At 35.1% G+C, this 21,680-nt stretch overlaps 1 protein-coding gene across 2 annotated transcripts in view; it reads right to left on the reverse strand.

Moving 5' to 3' along the window:
* Nucleotides 1–21,680, reverse strand: part of LOC108917443 (autophagy-related protein 13 homolog) — a 30,856-nt gene that overhangs the window by 7,970 nt on the left and 1,206 nt on the right. The window lies entirely within an intron of this gene.

Genomic DNA, 21,680 nt, shown 5'->3' on the forward strand with positions numbered 1-21,680 from the left:
TAAAATCGTAAGTCGATTTGGATACTATCGGGAATCTTTCCGCACAGAAGGCTGATTTTTTTATGAAGAGGCGATGAAAATAATACAATTTTGGACGAGCGTCAAAAATGTTGTTTTCGATGGAAACGACCAGAGAGAAACGGCTAGCTTTAGAACAAACAACTAAAAAAAAAAAACTATAATTATGTATTACGTACGACATTGTTATGCTTGCAACAATTTAATGAAGTCGGCGCCGACTTATACGTCAGTCGTCAGCAGACCAATTCCTGGCAGAACGAAGTTCAATTGTTTTCAATTGAATCTCTCGAGTATCTTTGAATGCAGCAAAATATTTTTATCTTTGATTTGTACCAACAAAATTCCTAGATTATACGACATGACTTATAAGGATAACAGAGCAAGAAGATCCATAACAAGTCTTCGTTCTTTACCATTTCGTCCGAGTTCAGTCACTTGAAGTCAACGATTTTCACTGGAAAAACGACTTCTCGGAATAGTTTCCATTTGAACGTAAGCCTGCGTGCAAGAGTTCTTCACACGGCGCTACAAGCGACGTGATTTCTAAGCATGCAAGTCACGTAAAGCGAAAAACACGTGATTTTTTTACGGACAGGTACCCATAACTCGGGAAAGTACCTACGACCTTCACAGACCACTGTACAACAACACGCAACGAAAAAATGTATGGTATAAGCGGGTGTAATTTCCATACAAATAAATCCTACGAAAGTTTTAGTTGCTCACTCTCAATATGAAAACTTTGTCACTTATTGAGATCTAAGGCCAGAAAATAAGTTGGTATCTATTTTATATAAACGAATTCCTTCAAAAACGGATGCACTAGCAAACCATAGCAAAGAGAATAGCATCGACACAAAACTAGAAGAAAAATAACTGATCGTTGATTAAGTTAACCTTCCTACTGTTTCTGTTTTGGAAATACTATTCAAAACCGCCCAGGACTATCACCGCGATAAGCTGGCCCACATAGCGTCTCAATAACATAACATCGAGGGCAAAATAAACTGAAAACATCAACAAGGGGAGGCGTGTGGTCAGCGGTCCCGTAGAGAACACCTTATTTTTAAATTTTGCAATACGGCACAACCTTGACGTAACCACTACCTCCGTCAGTCCGAAAGGACAATAAAATAATTGGAATTCTCACACACCCACCTACTTTTGATTGTATAAACAACACGTCACCGTTACCTAGAATCTTCTCCGATTTGATTACCTGAGCAGGAAAACCATTCGACAACGGGGACTTTTGTAATAATTATTACCAATGAATATTGATATACCAAGAAATGTGGATGCGTAAAGATGAATATCAAGTATAAAACATTCTAAGATAAGGCTATATGTTCATCTATTTAAGTGAACTTCAAATTTGAAGATAAAAATCGCAGTGATTACTTGTAGCTTTATTTTGCTTCTCACTTTATCTATATTTACTGTGTAGGAAGATAAATAATAAACCACCAAATTATGCCAAGAAAACAAATATTAAGTAATTATTTCGAGGGGAGTACGAAAAACAAGTGTTGCAAACAACTTTAGTTGTTTAGTTGTAACTGTCCATGAAAAACAATATATTCTTTAGTAAATTTAGCAAAAATTTATTACTGTCAAATTTTCATACAAAACGAATTGTAAGATTTTTGATAACATATACGTCATTGCAACATTCCTCGCGATATTGAAAATTTTGTAACAAAGTAATTATTTACTCTGAAAAAGGTCATGACAATCGAAGAAATTGTCAAATAACCAATACCACTTCTGATATGCAACTTCAAGAGGACCGACTAATATACAGTGTGTCCCACAATTGTGCCCTGAAGAGGTACCTTGCTTGGGGGAACTTATGTATTTGACTTAAAATTCCAGGGCTGTAACGAAATTATTCTCCCCAATTTCATAATTTTCATGTGACCGTCCTCTTCCTTCACAACAACTTCTATTTAAGAAGTTTTTCAGTATCTCTTCCCATTCAGAAGATATAAAATGATATGGATAGAGAAAAACTCTGGTTCGATCAAGTCTGTTACTGACTCGCTAAGAGATACTTTAAAAATTCATTCATTACTGATGTTTTATTTTTGTGCAAATTTACCATATTTATTTAAAAAATGAACACTCAATTTTTCAAGGAATTTTTAAGGAAGCTCCGAAAGATTCGAATTTATAGAAACAAACTATTTATGTCCATAATAAATGTAAACATTGAAAGTATCAGTAACATACTTGATCAAACCAGTGTAACTCTCTATACATGTCATTTAATGCTGCCAAACACTTCAATGAACCTAAACTCAATGCAAAACTACTTGTTTCACAAAAAATTTACAGAATGATTTACTGTACTCCTGAATCGTGACACACCCTGTACAAACACCCGACAACCGCGAGGATTCTTCGTCGCTTCATCCGCGCAAGCCACACTTACCAGAAGAAGTATCGCATTCTCGTCCCGACCATCTTCAATCGCTCGCCGGCCAACTAGATCCGTACGGTACAGTGTTTATATCCAATCACTGACACGCGAACAAGCGACAATCTCTACGATAGTACTATACAACGTGGACGATCGCACTGGCCAAACCGCTACGCCGGTACAGCGAGTGCCAACGCTACAACCCGCCCCCCTACTATTCCGCGTAACTATTTCTCCTTCTTGGGGGGAATTTTTCTGGTTAATAATACTGAATAATTGAGAGGCGGCGCCGCTAAATATAGCTCGTTCGCTCCTCGCGATCCACCGGCCGATTATCGTGAACGAAAAGGTTGAGGACTTTGGCACGTAACATGCGGTACCTCGGGTGTACTGTCGCCCAATTGGGCAATCGACGCGGTGCTGGTGCACCACATGGTGTTGCGAAGGGTCAGGTGAAGGTATTTGGTCACTGTAATATCATTACGGTTGCATCCAAACTGATTAGATTGGAAAAAACGCTCGAGTCGTTTCGCAATGTTCAAAACATGCAATATAATCAGGGGTTAATTCAATTGTTTGATCTCTCTTCAAACAACTTGTGAGAGGTTCTGTTATTTTCGCAAACTAAAGAAATTTTATTGATATATTCAAGAAGAACGTTATCGATCATTTTTTGGTGCTTTTTAAGCCAAAAGGCATTCACAGAAATTCATAAACGTGATCTGTATTTAAAGCAGTTTTTGGAGATTTCAATTTGAAAAAAACCAGAAGCCAGATCTAAAGTGGTAAAACCACAACGTTTTCTGTTCTTTGTAATATAAATATAGGCGATTCCAATACTCAACTTCTAGTTTTAATAATTGAATACATTCTTTAAACCAGTATCTACATAGATTCACCGTTATATTATCTTTTGTTTTACTTTACTTTTGGCTGTTTTTTTCCTCTTTTATTCGTACGGGAAAACGCTGATTCACTTATGAATGCACATGACTTGCCCATATCGGCATAGGCTAGGTCGTCGGCTAGCCTCTCATCTGCAATTCATACCAGCGATTATAATAAATGCACTATTCAAGTGCATTCCCATTGCAATTATCCAATGGAATCTTAAATGATAATGAAAGGCTTAATTACGATTTAATTGGCTATGCTCTTATAATTGAGCCCAGCCACCAGACGAGAAAGATATAAATTGGAATAATCATCCATCTCTATTACGTGAAGGGTTGAGCTATTTGGTGTTAAAAACACATCAACACAAATAATTTACCAGCATCGGCAGCTTTTACGTCTCGTTTTCAAATAAACTTATGTTGACAATTTAGTAGGGATTGATTCAATGTAGTTGTTGATAAAAATTGACGTAACTAATATCTACAAAATTCAAAGCTAAAATTGAAGAATGATTAAAACACAAACTCTTATATTGGCCCGTTTTTGGGTACAGAATAATTAAACAATAATCGCTACGGAATCAGGAAAAGCTTTCAGCAGATAAGTCGCACAAATTTGTAAGAAAATATCAACTTATTTCTAGTACCAACAATTCGAAATGGCATTCTACTCTTAAAAAATCAAATATTTAAAGTTATAACATATTTTTTCGAAAACAAAGACGTCGGGAGCGAATGTTTACGAAAATATTTAAACGACTTCGATCTTTGACACTTGAGTTACATCCTGTAAGGCTATAACCAGAAACCGGTATTTTAAAATGTTACATTGAAGTAATAACACAAAAAAATTGTTTCTTTGATTACTTAAGTATTTCCAAATATAAACGAAACTTGTAACAAATAAAAAAAAAGCGAAAATTAGAAAAGCGACTGCCAAACAGCATTTTGCAATGTTTTCATACTGTTTACAGTTTTTTTTATGAAATTAGCACTACACAACAACGCAATTGCAACAGAAAAATATACATTCCACAGATAGCGTATCAAAATGATATCTCTCAGATAACACATTGGAAAAGTAGCACTTAGGAACATGTTTTTTAATTTAATTGCAGTATTAAATGTTATGGCTCTATCGAAGCCCGACCACACGTTGACGTTATATGAAACAACCCGACCGCAGATAATAATAAAAAAAAGTCGCCATGATACAGGCTGTATATCCGCAGTTATTTCATAATTATTGTGGTGGTCAGAAATAGAAATAATTATTTATTGGAGGAAGAAAAACGTTGGCAAAGGTTAAGTCGAGAATAAATAGCCCCTAAGCGATTGCGCTTTGCAAATTTTATATAAGGACGATACAGTTACATCGGTATTATAATTAATAAATAGTTGCACTGACTTATTCGAATTCTCGATATTTATCCAATCGAAACGAATGTACAAGGTACCGGGGAAAGTGGAGTGCAAAAGGTTTATTTAATAAGTTCCTAAGACTTCAAGAAGTTGTAAAAATAGCCCCATAATATACATGCAAATCGATGAACTTATATGGACATAAGTTAATTGAGATTGAAATAGTCCATACCGGACTATTTCGTATACGAATCTCAGCTTTGGGCTACGAGTGCAGTTTAGAAATTGACCCACATGGCTGCTATATAATAAAATGCATACTTTTCACAGTAAAAATACGAATATATTCTTAAAAATATAAGTTTTTGCCAGTTTATAGTTACATATTTCTACATCATCGCATATTTATGTAATAGGTCATTGACCAAATGGATCTTTATAGAAACCGACACTGATATCCTGGTATTCATAGAAAGATCTTATGTGAGAACTAATGTGGAAAATTAATCGTATCAAATTTCGAAACTTCCGTTTAAAATTCTTCCGAAGACGATTAGGCTAGACTGGAGAGAAAGCAAAAGCCTCGAAGATGAGGTAAGCAGCTACATAACTGAACGCAAGGTGTCTAAAAATACCACGAACGCATGTGAAAACGTAGATCTTAAGCAACAGCGTTCTTCTTTACCAATCCTACCAGCGAGAATCGTTTAGTTGGGAAACCAGTCTTAGTTTTTACGGAATTCGCCAAATTTCACTACAAACTTTATTTATTATGCGTAGAAATCGGCTTTAAACACGAACAATTTCAATAATGACGGAAATTTAGGTCGTTGATTTCAAAGACGGCAATAATTATGCAACTAACAAAAGAACAGACTCTAATAAAAAATAATCCTTAACAATAAATTTATTGAAAAACAACGCTATATTAATAGCTTTTCTAGGCTCGCTTTGAAGATAACACATCTATTAACGTTAATTTAAAGTCGAAATATTCCGCCAAGAGTAAAAAAAAAACAAATAATAGATCACATCTAAATATATTCGGTTAAACATTGCCATTAATATTTATTACTAAAACATCCTCATATTATGCTAAAAATATCGCCGGCGGGTACTTGAGAAAATAAATTCGAGTGCCAAATGATTTTGGATTAAGCGAGCTTGGTATTTTCAAAGATTTTTCCCTGCCGGAAGCATCCTGTTTCTAAAAACGATGACATAATTCCGAAAGATCTTTTACGCGAGATTCTGTCACATGATAATACGTGAAATAGTATTATCGTAGTATTTATCAGTTATATTTGCACAAACCGCATCACGTGAGGCCAGTAAATTTCGTTGAAGATACCCGCTCACCTTGAGGAGATAGAAAAATATGGAATTAAGAAATTCAGCGAGCGTCACCAAGGCTATATCTGTAGGTAAACAATAATCCGACCCGCGATCTTCAATGACATCCCGAAGTGGCAGGAAAAAACTGGTCGAGGTTAAAATAACAAATTAAATTTGAACTTTCAAATCGCGTTAACCGGCTTGCACAATAAAAATTCACTGTCGGCAGTTCTGGAAATCTTAAAATTCAATGCTCTCTGATCTCTGTATCAAATATACTATCGCCAGTCTATCTTTACAAAAGACTTTATAATGTCGAAATATTTTTTTATTTAAAATGCACATAGACCATTCAAAATGGAGCAATATTTGATTTAATAAACAATCTAAGTACTGAGATACGAACTCAATCAGGTAAATAAATGTTAATTAATTCCAATGAGATCCGAGATTGCCTTGAAAAAATGTAGATCATATATCACCTAGGTAGGCACTATTTATTGCATCTATTAATTTTACTACACGCCATCTAGGTTAAATCAATTAAAATTAAGATATGAATTCTACTATATGTCCAATTAAGTAAACCGGTTGTGTAAAATGGAGGTTTGATACTACAGGGGAGAGAAATCATTAAGGTTAACTTTTAATTTCTAATTAAGTATATAATAATTTTAGTTGGCAAGGATGTTAAATTACAGAGAAAAAACTAGGAAGTCCCTAAGAGAAACTGGGATACCCTAAAGCAGGTAAATCGAACTAATTTTAATGTTAGAATTGAAGCAGAACACATTTATAGGTTAGGTTGCCTGTGATTAAACGTATCTATTAGTTGTCAATAAGCCGAGTAGTTTTTCCCAAAATGCTACCTTAGCTAAAGGTATTTTACCATCAACAGCATCTATACATTGATCAAACTAAAAATAAACGAAGAATAGGTTAAGGAACTCGCAGAATAAAAAAATTCTTACAATCTCTGCTGACGTATTTGACACAAAAACTAAAAAAAAAACTGTTGAAAGCTAGTTTATTTCATTTCTGACGTCCAATTTCTATATAGGTCAAGTGAAATGTAAAAAAAAATAAGCGACAGCATAAATTTTGCCAAAATTTCAAACTGTAAACAACTGAATTTTTAATTTTTCTTTTCGTTTCTTCTACAACAGCTTAGAAGGTACGTCATAAACTAAAAGTGTATGTCATGAACGTTCATTTTTATAGTCTACGAAAACAACGTGAAAATCCTAATCTCCGAATTTTTTCTTCACATAACTTGAAACCCCGGCAATCTGTGTTCATTGCAAAAAAAACTAAAACAAATAAAATCACACAATTTGAAGTAAGTAGGAACCACTTTTTAGCAACAATCGAGTGAAAAATAAAGTAATTCCAAATTTAAGGAAACTCAGAATGACTTGCCAAAATTTGGCATAATCATTTACAGATCAATAACCTTTCGGAGACGGCAAGAATAGGCGTTTTCCAAGAGGCAAAATTCTCAAATTCAACGCGAAGACCATAGCAACACTCTTGCGGACCCAGCCTGGAGCGTGTTCGCATGTCAACCCGAGTACCTCCAGCTTATTATTACATCGCATGTAAATTCACCCAACAACATTACTCTCCGCATTATAAGAACTAAGAGAACTATACATTTGATATCAGTTATCGGAATACACGGTTTATAAAACATTATTAACTCTCCCTCAAACTATTCCGTCAAAAAAAAAGTCTTTAATTCCCCACTACTCCCGCACGGATCTGCACAAACAATGTGGGCGCCGAAATTGTCTCGCCTGACGTCAAACCGATTACAATAACAAACATTAAAAGTAATGATATGCCTGTTTATCATGTAGCGAAGCCGTGAATAATTAAAAAAAACTCATGTCACTCTTATCTAACAAACAACAAAATCCAACAAGTGTTACGTAACAGAAAACTGTTTACCGAGTGTATAAATAACTTTTTAAGTTTCGTTTTTTCGTTTTCTTTCTCGAAATAGGAGATAATCGAAGTAACTGCCAATGTAAACAACACGACTCCAATCGCAGAATTTTTCGCGATACGTGACCGAGATTTTTAGTTTTGTTTTTTTCAAAATAGTCAAGGCGACTCTCAATGGTAGCTGAAAGAGTAAACAACTCGAGTCGGTGAGCACATCATTTTAAACCTGAGAACTACGTGACCAACATCTCGTACTGTTCAATCAGGGCCTTAGTTCTTGAGGTAAGCAGGCAAGTTACATCCGGTCTTGCCTCTAGTCAAATACACATGGGTTTTGTAAATACACACATCTTTAAGTACTTAAATATTAACGGGAATAGTTTTAAGGCTTACACTTAATTGACATGTGATTAAAAAATAATGGACAATTAGCGATAACGTAAAAAAAACATCACAAATAAATTGGTTGAAGAAAATATGTATATTATGTTGCTGTTGCGAAATTCAAAACTAAGTAGAGTTGCTGGTCTTTCAAGTCCAGCTAAATTATAATAAACGTGACATATTCAATAATGAAAACTAACCTGAGGAAGAACCAATGACCCCATGTTTATTTAAATGCCTTCGAAATAACCAAAACAAAGCCCGTTTCAATCGAACACAAACTTAAACCGTTCTGCAGGACTTAATATAATAAATACCGATTCCATCAGATCTCGACTATATTATTATCTCAAATTACCAACAGAATCGAAAGCTCTCCGAAAAAGGCTCCGCATAACTGTTATCGGATATTATGTCGACGAAATTCAATCCCCTTCCTGAAAACCAATTAAATTGTCGAATTATAGTACACTGACGGACCGAGCATATGGTCGGTAACCCAAAAAAATTAGTCGCACCCGTATCGCCTTTCGCTACTTAACCATTCCGAATGGGAAACTAACGACGTAACATGGCGCCCAACAGTTGGGCATTCACCTCCATGATATTTGTAATGCGAATGTGGGTTCGAGATGATGGTATACGAAAATAGAGAGATTTGTGCGGAGGCCCGTATATAGACACGATGTTAATGGTGATTCCGGATCGAGAAATGCTATGAATCATCAAAAGGCACGGACTACCAAACTAGGAGTAGGTTTTTTGTGAGATTCTTGAGCATATGCGATATTAATGTTGAAGAAAGAGAGAGCTCCACTTTTGTTAGAAGGAGCCAATCATAAGCTGTGCAATATATGTAATCTTTTATAGTGTATCGTCCTAATTTACCAAGTACAACAATTAATCGTCGACAATTATTATGATAATCAACAAGGCTGTTGTGGTAGAACAACTTTGACCGTTGACCGTCGTCGTACAAGTAGCTGGCGCCGCAAAAACTGCCCGTCACTCGCTGTTGACAAATTATAGGAGACAACCGAGATAGCTACTATCCCTACAAGCTAATATGCCTTGCATGTCGACATTTCGAGCGACGTCCAAGGTTCCGGCTGCATTTTCTGATCTCAATAACAGGTATTTTCTGAGTATTCACCACGCCACACAGTGGGCTCGATCTGAAAAAAGGTGGCCAAAAATCGAAAAAATGATAGTCACCGAATGAGTTTAGTACCATAGAATCTTGTAGAGGAGGCTTTGGTGCATGTTATTCCAAAAGGAAAGTGAGATATCTTTTATACCTGAGACGCTACATTAGTTCATAGTTACCGTTCTCGGCACAACGTGAACCACGTGTAGCGGCTCCGAAATATCACTTTTGCTTAAAGTGCGCGTAACTTTTTATTCCAGTGTCCTTTTTCAATTCTGTTTGATGGAGGACGTTAAGGAAGGAATGTAGAATATTTACGTATATAATGTTTTTATTAATTTATACTAGCGGGTGTTAGAAATCATGTCAAAGATGTGTTTACATAATGGTTTTCCTTGTAAAAATTTTTACCGTAAATTAGCAAAAAAGTTATCTATCCAGCGAGAACCCAGAAGTTGAGATATGGAGCATATAGTTAATGATGTTTTATAATAGAATCTGGAAGAAAAATTTGCCCGTCTCTGCCTCTGTACTTGTGAGGTTAGAAATACGCGACGCCGGGCAGCTACTTTGTTAGGTTAAGGTCGACGCAGTCACACAGCAGGGGTCCGCAACTACCTGCTATTGAAAGATGTAGAATAGTATACCGTAGTTTTACCGTTTTTGATCATTTTCATATATATATATATACCGGGTGTGTTATTTTAATGTATTATTAAATTTTTATCATTCATGCAATTGATCATTCCAATAAACTCTGTGAAAATATTATTGTGTATAAATATAATTTTCCTTATTTTACACTTAAAGCTTGTTATATGAGAAATGTGTTTTTATTTAATATTACATCGCATTATGTCTGTATTTTAGAATCGCGTATTGATAAAATAATCTGTACTCGTCGAGAACTGTTCGAGATCATACGGAACGATTTGAACTCGGACTTGGACACCCAACTTAAATGTTTGGAACAACATTTTGCTACAAAGATGGAATGTTGTTTTCAAAGGATTGACAGTCTCTGAAGAATCTGTCGTCCAAACTTAAAAGAAGATGGAAACTATCTCAAAGAACAACAAAATGCTTTCTTCAAAATATTGAAACCTAAAAAAAGTCGAAATTTGTCATTGAAGGCGCTAGAGCTTTTATTTTCCCAGATGATGATGAGTCTGAAAATTTTCTAGAAATTTCGGATAAGCATAATACTGACTCTGATTTCGAACATGATAATTATCCCGACAGTGATAGCGACTGAATAAAAACTGCTACTCCGACAATTTTTTAAATAAAAATTTTGCAATTGTAATATTATAATCGTTATTAGCAACCTTGAATACCCTTATACACCAATTTATATGCAATTCCGAACAATTTTTAATGAAGTGGTCGGTCATATTGGATCCGCCATTTTGAATTTTGAAATTATAATATGAAATTCGTAATTAGCGACCTCGAAAACCCTTATATACCAATTCACATTTAAATTCAAAACTTCTTTCTATTTTTGGCCAACTTTTTTGAGATCGGGCCCACTGTGCGCCAGTGCATGAATGAACCCTGGTATCCTCTTCAACAAGATTGAAGGTGACATTAACTTATATCTCAACTGGAGTTCGAAGCTCATAATCATTCATAAATCATTAGAAAGACAATTTAACGTTTTCAAGGTAGAAAATAAACAAATTTCGTTTAAATGTTAAGTCGATTCGCAAATTCCTGACCTTGGAATGCGCTATCATTTAAGTAACATCAAGATGTAGAGGCCAATGGCTTCTGCAATATCTGCCTGATAACGATAAAGCGGTTTTTTTCAAATTCGTGCAAAATAATATCCTCACACAATGGCAGAGATAAGATACAATGTCGCTATCGACATATTTACAGATAAACAGAAATATATCCTTAACGAGAAATTTTATTTTTGTACGCGTTATCTGATAATTAATAATTTTGTTTCTATAGATTGTATAATTAACGAAAAACTTGACATTCAAGAGTAAAAGGACCTGGTTGAAGTTGAATGAGTGCAATTGCACTGTTGCCAAACTGTCACTTTTTCAGACAAAACAGAAAACTTTATTTTCTAATGTACTCGTATAATGGAAAATACGTATTTTTCAATGTTTTTGGTGTTTTTAATACATCTGTAATCTGTTGCAATTTTCTTGTACTGGTTTTAGTCAAATAAAATTTCATACACATATTTAAGATTCAAAGTATATCCGAAAAAGTAGCAATCTGTCAACAACTCTCGTCGTATCAAAAAAAAAAAACACCCTGTATATTTAACAGCGAGATTCAGGCACCCATAATCTTATAAACATACAATAACTGGGTCGAATTGGAGGAATAACCGCCAAGAGATCAAATATCCTGACATGTTATTCGAACTGGCAACAATTCATAACACAAGAGGTTCGAATAGCGTTACCCGACACATTTCTCGCGGGGAGTGTCCAAATTCCTGTTAAACCAAGCGTGAAAATGCCCCATTGACGTTGAGGAAAAATTACGATGTAACGTTTCCTCGACACATTACAATTATGTCTAGCTTATACCGACAGGCAGCGTTATGTTACATAGCAAGATTTTACTCCTCGATAGTATCGTCGATAAATATGTACACCGGCTTATAACAAGAGAGCAGACATTAAAAAAAAATAATTCACCAAAAACGAAGCAATACATACTACAATATCGTCAGTGTTCATTGCAAACGAATTACATATCCGTGACGCTAACTTTTTGAAGCTTGCAACATTATTTGAGATGTCAGTAAGTCAGGTGTGTTTTTTCCCTTAGTGCTAATTAGATAGATCATTTTTTTTATAGATCAACTTTCTATTGCATTTAGATAGAGATAAAAGGTTACAAATCAATCCTATGCTGTGAAGCATATCAATGTGGGCTTTTTACTGGGATTTAAATCAAGAAAATCGCGGCTAAACCTTAAGCTTATTACATATGTCGGAACTTCAAAAACAAAAAATATTACGTCTAGAAAAGCTAATCGTTCATAAAATTGCCCATTATTCAGTTTCTTATCTAAAATATTAAGCCGACACCGTAAGTGATTATATTTAACCTCCAGCCAAACGTAACTTTTAACCTTATCATTTACATCTAACCACGAACAACAAACACGTATTGGCAGGTTAAACATGATAGCAAACCGCAAGAAAATTAATATGAACATTCTCTTTAATAGTGAACAATAGAAACATAATTGCAAAAATTGCCTTTACATTATTTCTGATATTTGTTTGATTTTATTTGATAAGATTTTTAGGAAAAAATATAAGAATTACGTGAAATTACTGAGATTTTGCTTTTTCATTTCAATACGTTTCCGAAGGCCGCCGAATCACCTTCGCCTTCTGCGCGTTCTCCCACCCCCGCGACCCGCCCCCTCGACATCTACGACGCTAGGAAGTCCCGTATTGATCGCGCCGCCCGCCCGCAGACTACGGTGCCGTTCCCGAATACTTCATTGCCCCACATTCGAACCACATTGCAGTTTTACGGCGGAGACCCGGTGGCGGCGTTTCCATTTTCATTCATCGTTAGGCGCACACTGAATGCCCGACTTTTCGCGCAGCGTTGCCGCATTTTCGGATTTTTCCCTAGTTCTAGGGAAAATGCACCAATGCTTCCCTGATCATAACTAATAATTACCTAGAATTGTAAAGCTAGGTAAATACAAAATTTCAGACTTATAATAAATTTTCCATGGATGCAAATATGGTACATTTTTCCCTAGTTCCAGGTAAAAACCTCCCTAATTCGTGGAACTATTCAAGAAAATAGAGAATTTTATACTCGATTTTATATATCTAAGCATTCTGTTTAGGAAAAAACTCCCTAATTCGCGAAATTAGGGAACAAGAGATTTTTATATATCTAGAAATGTTGTAAAAAACAGGAAAATTCAGGCTATAACAATCGATGCAAATGGAAATATGCTAAATCAATGCATTACACTGTGTTTCTGTTCAAGTAACGAGTGTCCGACGTTAGGACAGTGATGCCAGATTTAGGGATTTTTCCCTAGTTCTAGGGAAAAACACTAAACTAGCGAAATAGAGAATTTTGTCTGTTGTCTGGAGATTTTCTGCAAAATAGGAAATTTCAGACTACTATATATTTTTTTTTAGATGCAAATATGGTAAATCGATGCATTAGACTCCCAGACTCCGATTTTATATAACAATTCAGTAACTTAATAAATTTGTTTTTCTTTTTAGTAAACTACATTTACAAACCGTACTAGGGAATTCTACGGAATTTTTTCTTAACATCTAGATATATGACCATCTGGCATCACCGTTCTCGGGGTAGGCGAGGCAGACGCTAATCTAATTTGCATCTGGGTATTGTGACACGATCAGACGAGACATTTGCCTCTAGCAATTAGCTACAACACGAGAAATTTACTACAGAATAAACGACAGTAGTAAAAGATCGCATGTTTTTCGAGGAGAAAAAAAAGCAAAACTAAAGCAAAACGCAAATTTGTGGCAACATTAACATATTGGGAGTATACTTTTTTTTTGCTTACTTAATTTTACTGCATATGCACAAAAAAATACGCTTTCAACATATGCGCCATTACACTATTCCTTCAAACAGCCATATTTCCCTTCAAGGCACTTAAAAGAGAAACAGCATCCGCGAAAATAACAAATATTTCAGCAATTTCAACTTAAACAGTGAAACAACCTACTCGTTTATAGGAATTGTTCCCTTATTTTCAGCACTTGCAATTCAGGACACTCTGTAGATTATTACTATTATAAAATTATGTAACTCCCAATACACTTAAACCTTATTGGATCATGTAATAAATATACGAGTACGTGGCTGTCTCTACACGTAACCTAACATCTATCAAAACCAGACAGATGTAGCAAAAAACAAATCAATCCCCATTGACTTGAAGCGTAGAAAGATCTGACGCATTAAAAGATTTATTTAATATCCGATCCCAAGCCGTATCCGCATAAAAACTGTAGCGAAAACACCAATAAAACAATACACACAAATTCAACGCCTTATCGAATTCGCAAATCTCGGCATAATGTCATATCACATGATAATGTTCGTTTATGTAAGAGTAAACAGAAAAATCCCGGTTTCAGGGTCAATTGCGCTTACCAAGGTCGACGTGTTTGTATGCGAAAAAAGATTCGATTCTATTTCGAAAGCCGCAATTGGCGACTTCCTATGACATTCGTCGGAATTTCCATTATGTAATTTTTTATACGGTCTGTAACCAGTAATTTACACTGAAAATCAACTCTATATTCCAAACATATTGTTAATAATGTTAACCAGCAAATTCAGATAAGCGGAAATCGTTGGACAGGCAGAACATCCATAATTCTTCAACTGTGAGCAATAAACAGAAAAATATTCAAAAATATATGTACAAGTACACCAAAAAAGCGACTGACTGAGACTGAGAATGAGACTGGTAACGCCTAAAATAGAAAACTGCCTTTACTTCTTTGAGCGCTCTTAACGGGTATATTTCCACATTTTTTTGAAATTCCTACCTCCCACACAACAGCGCAACCTCGATTATTGCCATTTGGAAAGTGCTCGGATAACGCAAGAAATCGACCGAGATTGAGCAATTTCGGCATTTAAATTAAATAGAACCGAGTGGGAAGCTTCCGGCACCAGATATTTCACTTCCCACATGCTCCTTACGACTTGTTTATTATTGTAACGCATGATGTTTGGGTGTTATGTGCTGGAACGAGAAAATATCCGACTTAAATCAATTCACAGCCAATTCATTAGTGTCTCCTACGTTATTCGTGATTCTGTAAGTAGCGATAAAAAGGAAGAACTGCAGTGGATAATACAACAGACAGCCAAACCACAATTTTCACTTTTGTAGTGTAATAAAAGGATTCAAGTCGTCAGTCAAGGATTCAATGTTTTATCTGTCAATATACAGTTCAAGTTCTTGAAAACCCGCCCTGCCTCAGTACCCAGCTGGGATGTGTCAGTGCGTGTCATAAGCGTACAAGTGCCACACATATTATTTTCACATTTCATTTATTCCAATAACTGTTGTCAAAAATTGACTTATTGTTACAATAACATGTACTACGTCCCATGAAAAAAAAAACTCACTACTATTTTGACATTAGAGTATACATATTTCGAGACTCTTAATGATTGCATTTGCTTACGCACGAAGACATTAAGGTTGTGACGGACCCTGACGAGGCGTAGCTGCATGCAACGCAACCCAGGTCCACCGGAACCGAGAGAAGAGAGGCCCGCTATGGGCACAATTTTCGCAAGACCGAGACTAGTTCTACGTCTATTTATAGACGCGTTGCATAACCCGTTAAAAAATTGCGTTACTAACACAGAAAGAATGCGTCGACGGCCTTTCAAAAGCCCCAGCTAGGTCGTGGTGCTGAGGAGACCGTCATCGTCGTCGACATACTTCGCCGCAAGGATGTTCTTTCTCTTTTCGTTCGGCTACGGCGAAGAAAAAACCGCTAGGGTTCGACCTAGACGGCCAAAGCCGAGAGAAAATCGCGATACTGATTACTTTTTGGGGCCAAAAATGGCAATGTACGCTCGGACCTATATCCTCCGATGATACTGTATAAAAAATATTTAGCAGCAAGTCAGCGTATCTAACAAATCGTTAATAGTGATGATTTGAATTAAGAGAGCCGTTACATAAAGAGATTGTCGAGCCAATATTTTTATGTAAGCGTAATATTTTTAATTGGTGATTATCCCGAGAAAGAAGAACAGTTCCAATTAAAAAAGAAAAACCTATTACAACAGAACCAGAGTCGTTTGCATTATAAAAAAAAGAGAGACCCACTTTTCCTAAAATAACTGTGACCTTGAGACTAATGCCCAGACGAATTAACAGTATTTTTTTATAGTTAAATTTTGGCACCCGTCCACAAAAACATTTATTACACCGCCACTAGACAACCAATGATAAGTAAACTTTTTTTCCAGGAAACATTGCGTTGTAACATTTAGCTTTTCGCTAGCAAGTTTTGTGTCAAATAAAAAAACTGGACTCAATGGGCGGTTTAAATTCAACGATGAATTGCTGGGTTTCACGGTGGTCTGGCTAAATCCGTGCGATTGGATATTTCAATTAGTGGTTGATTTGCGTTAAAATATTTTAATTTCGGTAAAATACATTGTTCTCGATGAATTTCAAAGCATTGCACTACCGATTGTTATTATTATTTTCTTTAAATTATGAGGCAATTCGATTTGAGATCGTCTTTGTTTATGACTAACAAGAAAAACTTTATCGTCACCGTCCAAAGCATCGATACAGATTTAGACCAGTTCGAAATTCGTTCCAAAATTGTTGTCAAATAATAGTAGCAATAGGTAAGAAAGCAAATCTATAAATAAACTAGGTACAATTGCAATTGCATCAACGTTTTTCCCTCGTTTTTATCTCAGATCCAATAAAAAATATATATCTTGTTATTTTTATAAGCAATAATCGTTCCGACGAATTATAGATGGCGTGTTGGTCTACTGGAAGTGAAAATTTTCGCCCTACGTTAATAAAAACTTCTGGTTTGACTTACTAATACGTTTATAGCGATTTCAAGTGGTCAGACATCTTGAACCAACCACGGAGCCTACTTAGCATTCAAGTGTTTCACTTCCGACAATAATAATTCTTCCGGTACAAAAAGGTACTCACGTCAATCGGTCTGATCGTAATGTAGTATAGTGTGTACTATTTTTAGAACTTATATTGTCAAACGCATGGAATCAAAAAGCGAGATTTTTTGAAAGCGCCAAAACAACCTTTCGGAAATTCAACAGTGACCTCGTAAACAATATTTTCTCGAAAACCTCTTTGAAATATTGTTAAAATTGGCGAAAAAGGAAGTAAAAATTACATTACGACAAATTAAGGTTTATAGTAGAAATAATACAATGCACTTTATTCGACCCAAGATGGAGAGTTATGCGGACTGCTAGTGTCGGGTTTGGGTGCATTGCCCCTGCATTTCTCTTCACCGCTGCAGATAACAAGAGGCGTTTCGTACGCTGAGACGTTGGGTTGTGCGACACGACATTACTGTTACCTGTTTTATTGTGCGGGCTATACAACACCCCGTATACGATACCATAAAAACGACAGTCACGGCCCCACGTCGGGCGCCAAAATCGCTTCCCCCCTTGACCCGGCGATTGACGCTGTCGCCGTGGTATTTTTGGCATACCGTCCGAAAACAAATCCGTACCCGTTGCTAAGTTAGCTAAACGCGAGGAACAATACAACAATACTTGTATTGTAACAATTGTTCTATTTATAGTGGGGTGCTTTTCGAAAGGTCATAGTCTGATTCTTCGCGGCTATTTTTATTTGTTCGATGCCGTGAGTGATGTGTGTCTTTATCTCGATGATCACGGTGTGTAATTCCTTGGCGTAAAGAAGGGCCGGGAATCTTTTACAGTCACGGAGCACACCGATAGTCATATTATTTACGAAGTATGGGCGCTGGTTTCCCGAGAACGAAATACGTTCAATTTGTACGACGCACTTACACAAATATTTTCTAGAGTAATCCCAAATTTTCCACGGATTTTTTTCAGGAATAAGCAATCTGTTTAGTAACATTATTTTTAGCTCATGATCGCTCGTGAAAATTCGATAGTTGCCAAAAGGTATTGAATAAATAGCGCGGGGCTTCGAAAAATAATCGCCTCCGTCAAAACTCGAACTCATTTCACACCCTGTATACGTTAAACTGTAAAACAAAAATGTATAACCTTTCCAATGGGGACATGTACTACATTTAACTGTCTGTTTGTAAATTCTAGATCATTCCGTGTCTATTTTCACTGCCTTACGCATGTATAAAACGAAGTAATTTATACAGTGTGTAACAAAAGTCGGGAGCAATGAGTGTGAAACAAAAACGAATAAGTTTTGTTGGACAACGCCAAGACACGTAGATTGTTTTAACAACCTCGTTAAATAGTTTTTGACCAATTCCATTGGTAGAATATGTTCCCCCCTGAAACCTCTTATTTTCTAAAAATAAAAAAAATTCCTCAACGTCAGAAAAAAACAGTTTAACTCAGAAACCATTAGAAACAAACTGTGAACAAATGTTTTTAATTTACGCTCAACATTCCGGATTATTTAACCTCGTATTTAACTAATCAGATTATGGAAAATAACTACTCTGCGGACTACAGCTCCAACCAGAATTGAAGTGTCCTTCAAAAGTGTATATAAGGGTATTAACTCTCTTACTAGGCCAACGTTTCAATTTTATTTAAAATCTTCTCAGGATTATGAATAATAGTAGGAAGAATTGTGGTAAAGTTTTTTGCCTTACCACCATACGTATTTTATTATTTATTTTGAAGACGATTAAACACATTAGTTTTCTCATAGAAACGCAAATAAAAGGTCAAAAAATGTTTAATTTGACTCAATTATATGATGAATTATTTTAATTCATCGTACACTAATGCAAAAAATTAAAGGGTGAAAATAATTTCCGAACTTTTTCCGTGATTTTTGACAGACTGTATTTAGGTGAAAAATGGTCGTACAGAGAATTTAAAGTCAGTTTCGAAAACTGGAATAAATTTCCTATAACATACTGCCGCAACTTTTCGGATATTTTTTTTTCATCTTTTACACGATTTTTAAAAAACAGGAAAAAAAATGGGTAATTTATGGTTTTTAGAAAATTCATGGCTAAATTATAAATATTCACGAAATGCCTAATGTTCAGCATGACTTTTACAGTTCGATATACCCAGAAGAACCCTGTAAAGTTTCATCTCGATCTAGCCAACCGTTTCTTTGTTTCAAACAAACTTTTGGTAAAAATTGAAGGGTCGCGTTTTTTGAGCTTAAACACTTAATCATAATTAATATGTAAAAAATTTTTTTTTGTTTTTCCTCACATTTTTACCGCAAATAACGTTTAAATTGATGAAAAAAAAAATTTCGAAAAATTTTCAGTTTTGTTTTTTTGAAAAACCTTCCGGACATTGAGGAGAACAAAATCCAATTGGTTCGGCTTTTCCGTCCTATGCTTCAGTTCACAACTTTTAATTAAATTAAAATTAAAGTTGATGACTCGAACCAGATTTCGATCCCGATTCATACCGTTTTTTGAGATATATTACTAATTTTTTTTTTTTTTTTTCATCAATTTAAACGTTATTTGCCGTAAAACTGTGAGAAAACCTGATAAAATTTTTTTTTTTCATTTTAATTCTTTTGACCCTTTAATTTTTTGCATTAGTTTATAACAATTTTAATGTATATTTTCAAATATTTTTTTAGTGTCTTCAAATTATGTTCTATGCCTATATTCTTATCTCTACATTATTATTTATAGCCCCTAGGAAGATTTTAATTAAAATCAAAACGTTGGCCTAGTTTTGTAGGTTATATCTTGCTCACACTCAGTTAAACCTTCCATTAAACACTGTATATCGCGACTGCAGCTCGCCAGGTGGTGGCATTACTAAAACGGCGACAGAAAAAAGCATACGATTAACCTTTCACGTTGGAATGGATATCAAATAGAAAGGTTTATTTCGCTACACGATGCAATATAATTGTTGTGGGAAACTTTAAATGCAAAGTATAACTTTCTTCAAAGACGATTACATCAGTGTTTCCTATTATTTTCCTAGTTAATACGATAATTTCCCAACAAGGCTATTCAACAAGAGCATGGAGGTTTTTATCTGTCTACTGCATACTTTGATTTGTTATTTATTTATTTGTTTATCTGGTTATACAGAAAACAGTACCTACAGATTATATATGAGATATTATTGCTATATAGGTGTATTGTAAATTATTTTCAACATTCAACATAATAACAAAACGTTCATTAAGCATTATCTTACTGGACTTTGACGCAAAATTATTTACTGGAAGTCGTATTAGTCACAGTATCTACTGATTTATTTACATTCCTTTCGCTCTCTTGGGAATAATAGTTTCTATTGTTTTATCGAGAAGAACAAATTAAAAATATATACACAAGGCTAATAAAAATTCTTTAAAAGGAAGAGAGGACCCTGTATTTCAATGTTTCACTGATATACGCTTATTAAATAGTTGAATTTATAAACAATATTCTCTGAAAACAACCGGATTTAAGAGGACACAATTGAATTTTTTTGAAATTAATTGAAATGTACCGAAAATGCTAGAGCACAAATTTTATATGCTCCGTATATCCATGAAACTTTCAATCAATACTCCGTTGATTTTCCAATCAGACACCGTCAGGTGTTTATCCTAGTAAGGTCAAGGAATGGCATTTATAGTTACCTACCGCAACTTTTACATTTTGCATTGAATTTTTAATTAAGCAACAGAATAAATTATCGGACACTATTAACAGCGTATCGCCAGAGGTATGCTTTTGTTTGAAATAGTTGCATAAAGAAAATTACCTCAGAAATTATTATTCCAGTTTTAACGAAAAAAATCCTGATTCATTTAACAATGATAAAATATCTTCATATTTAATAGAAACAGAGTCGAATTTCTTTAGTACAACTAGGTACTTGAACTTGGTACCCATATTAACAAAAATATATAATAAATTCAAGTAACAAAGTTATATAAGACAGAACAATATACAAATAGAGGGTGTACCAATTTTCTATTATATAAAAGTTAGAATTTGGAAAAATTGTATTTATATTTTGTAACAGGGCTTGACCGCTACGATTTTTTTCAATTATTAAGGGCTAATTGTATAAGGAAAAGTGTAAACTAATTAATGAAGTATTACCCGCTTGCTTCCTTTAAAAATTGTTTGTATCTGGAATTACTACGACATAAGTACCATATGGACCAAAATAATCAGTTCAGAACATGCTACTCATTAAACGAACATCTGCCAGATTAATTGGACAAATTAATAAATTTATGAGCCGCTTATACAGGTAGATAAAACACTTTCAGGTAATTAAAAGAATTCCTTCCGCCTACGTCCCCGTCGTAGTTGAATAGACACAGACATTTAACAATTCCTATAATAACCCAGAGGTGATTCACACACTAATTGCTGCAAGTCCCTGTGTAAACCTAAGCCTACATAGTGTGTATCCGTCCCACGCACACCAAACCCGTTCTTTTTACAGACAG

The sequence above is a fragment of the Anoplophora glabripennis genome, unplaced genomic scaffold (genome assembly GCF_000390285.2).
Source record: "Anoplophora glabripennis isolate ALB-LARVAE unplaced genomic scaffold, Agla_2.0 scaffold4, whole genome shotgun sequence".
In the NCBI taxonomy this organism is placed as follows: Eukaryota; Metazoa; Arthropoda; class Insecta; order Coleoptera; family Cerambycidae; genus Anoplophora; species Anoplophora glabripennis.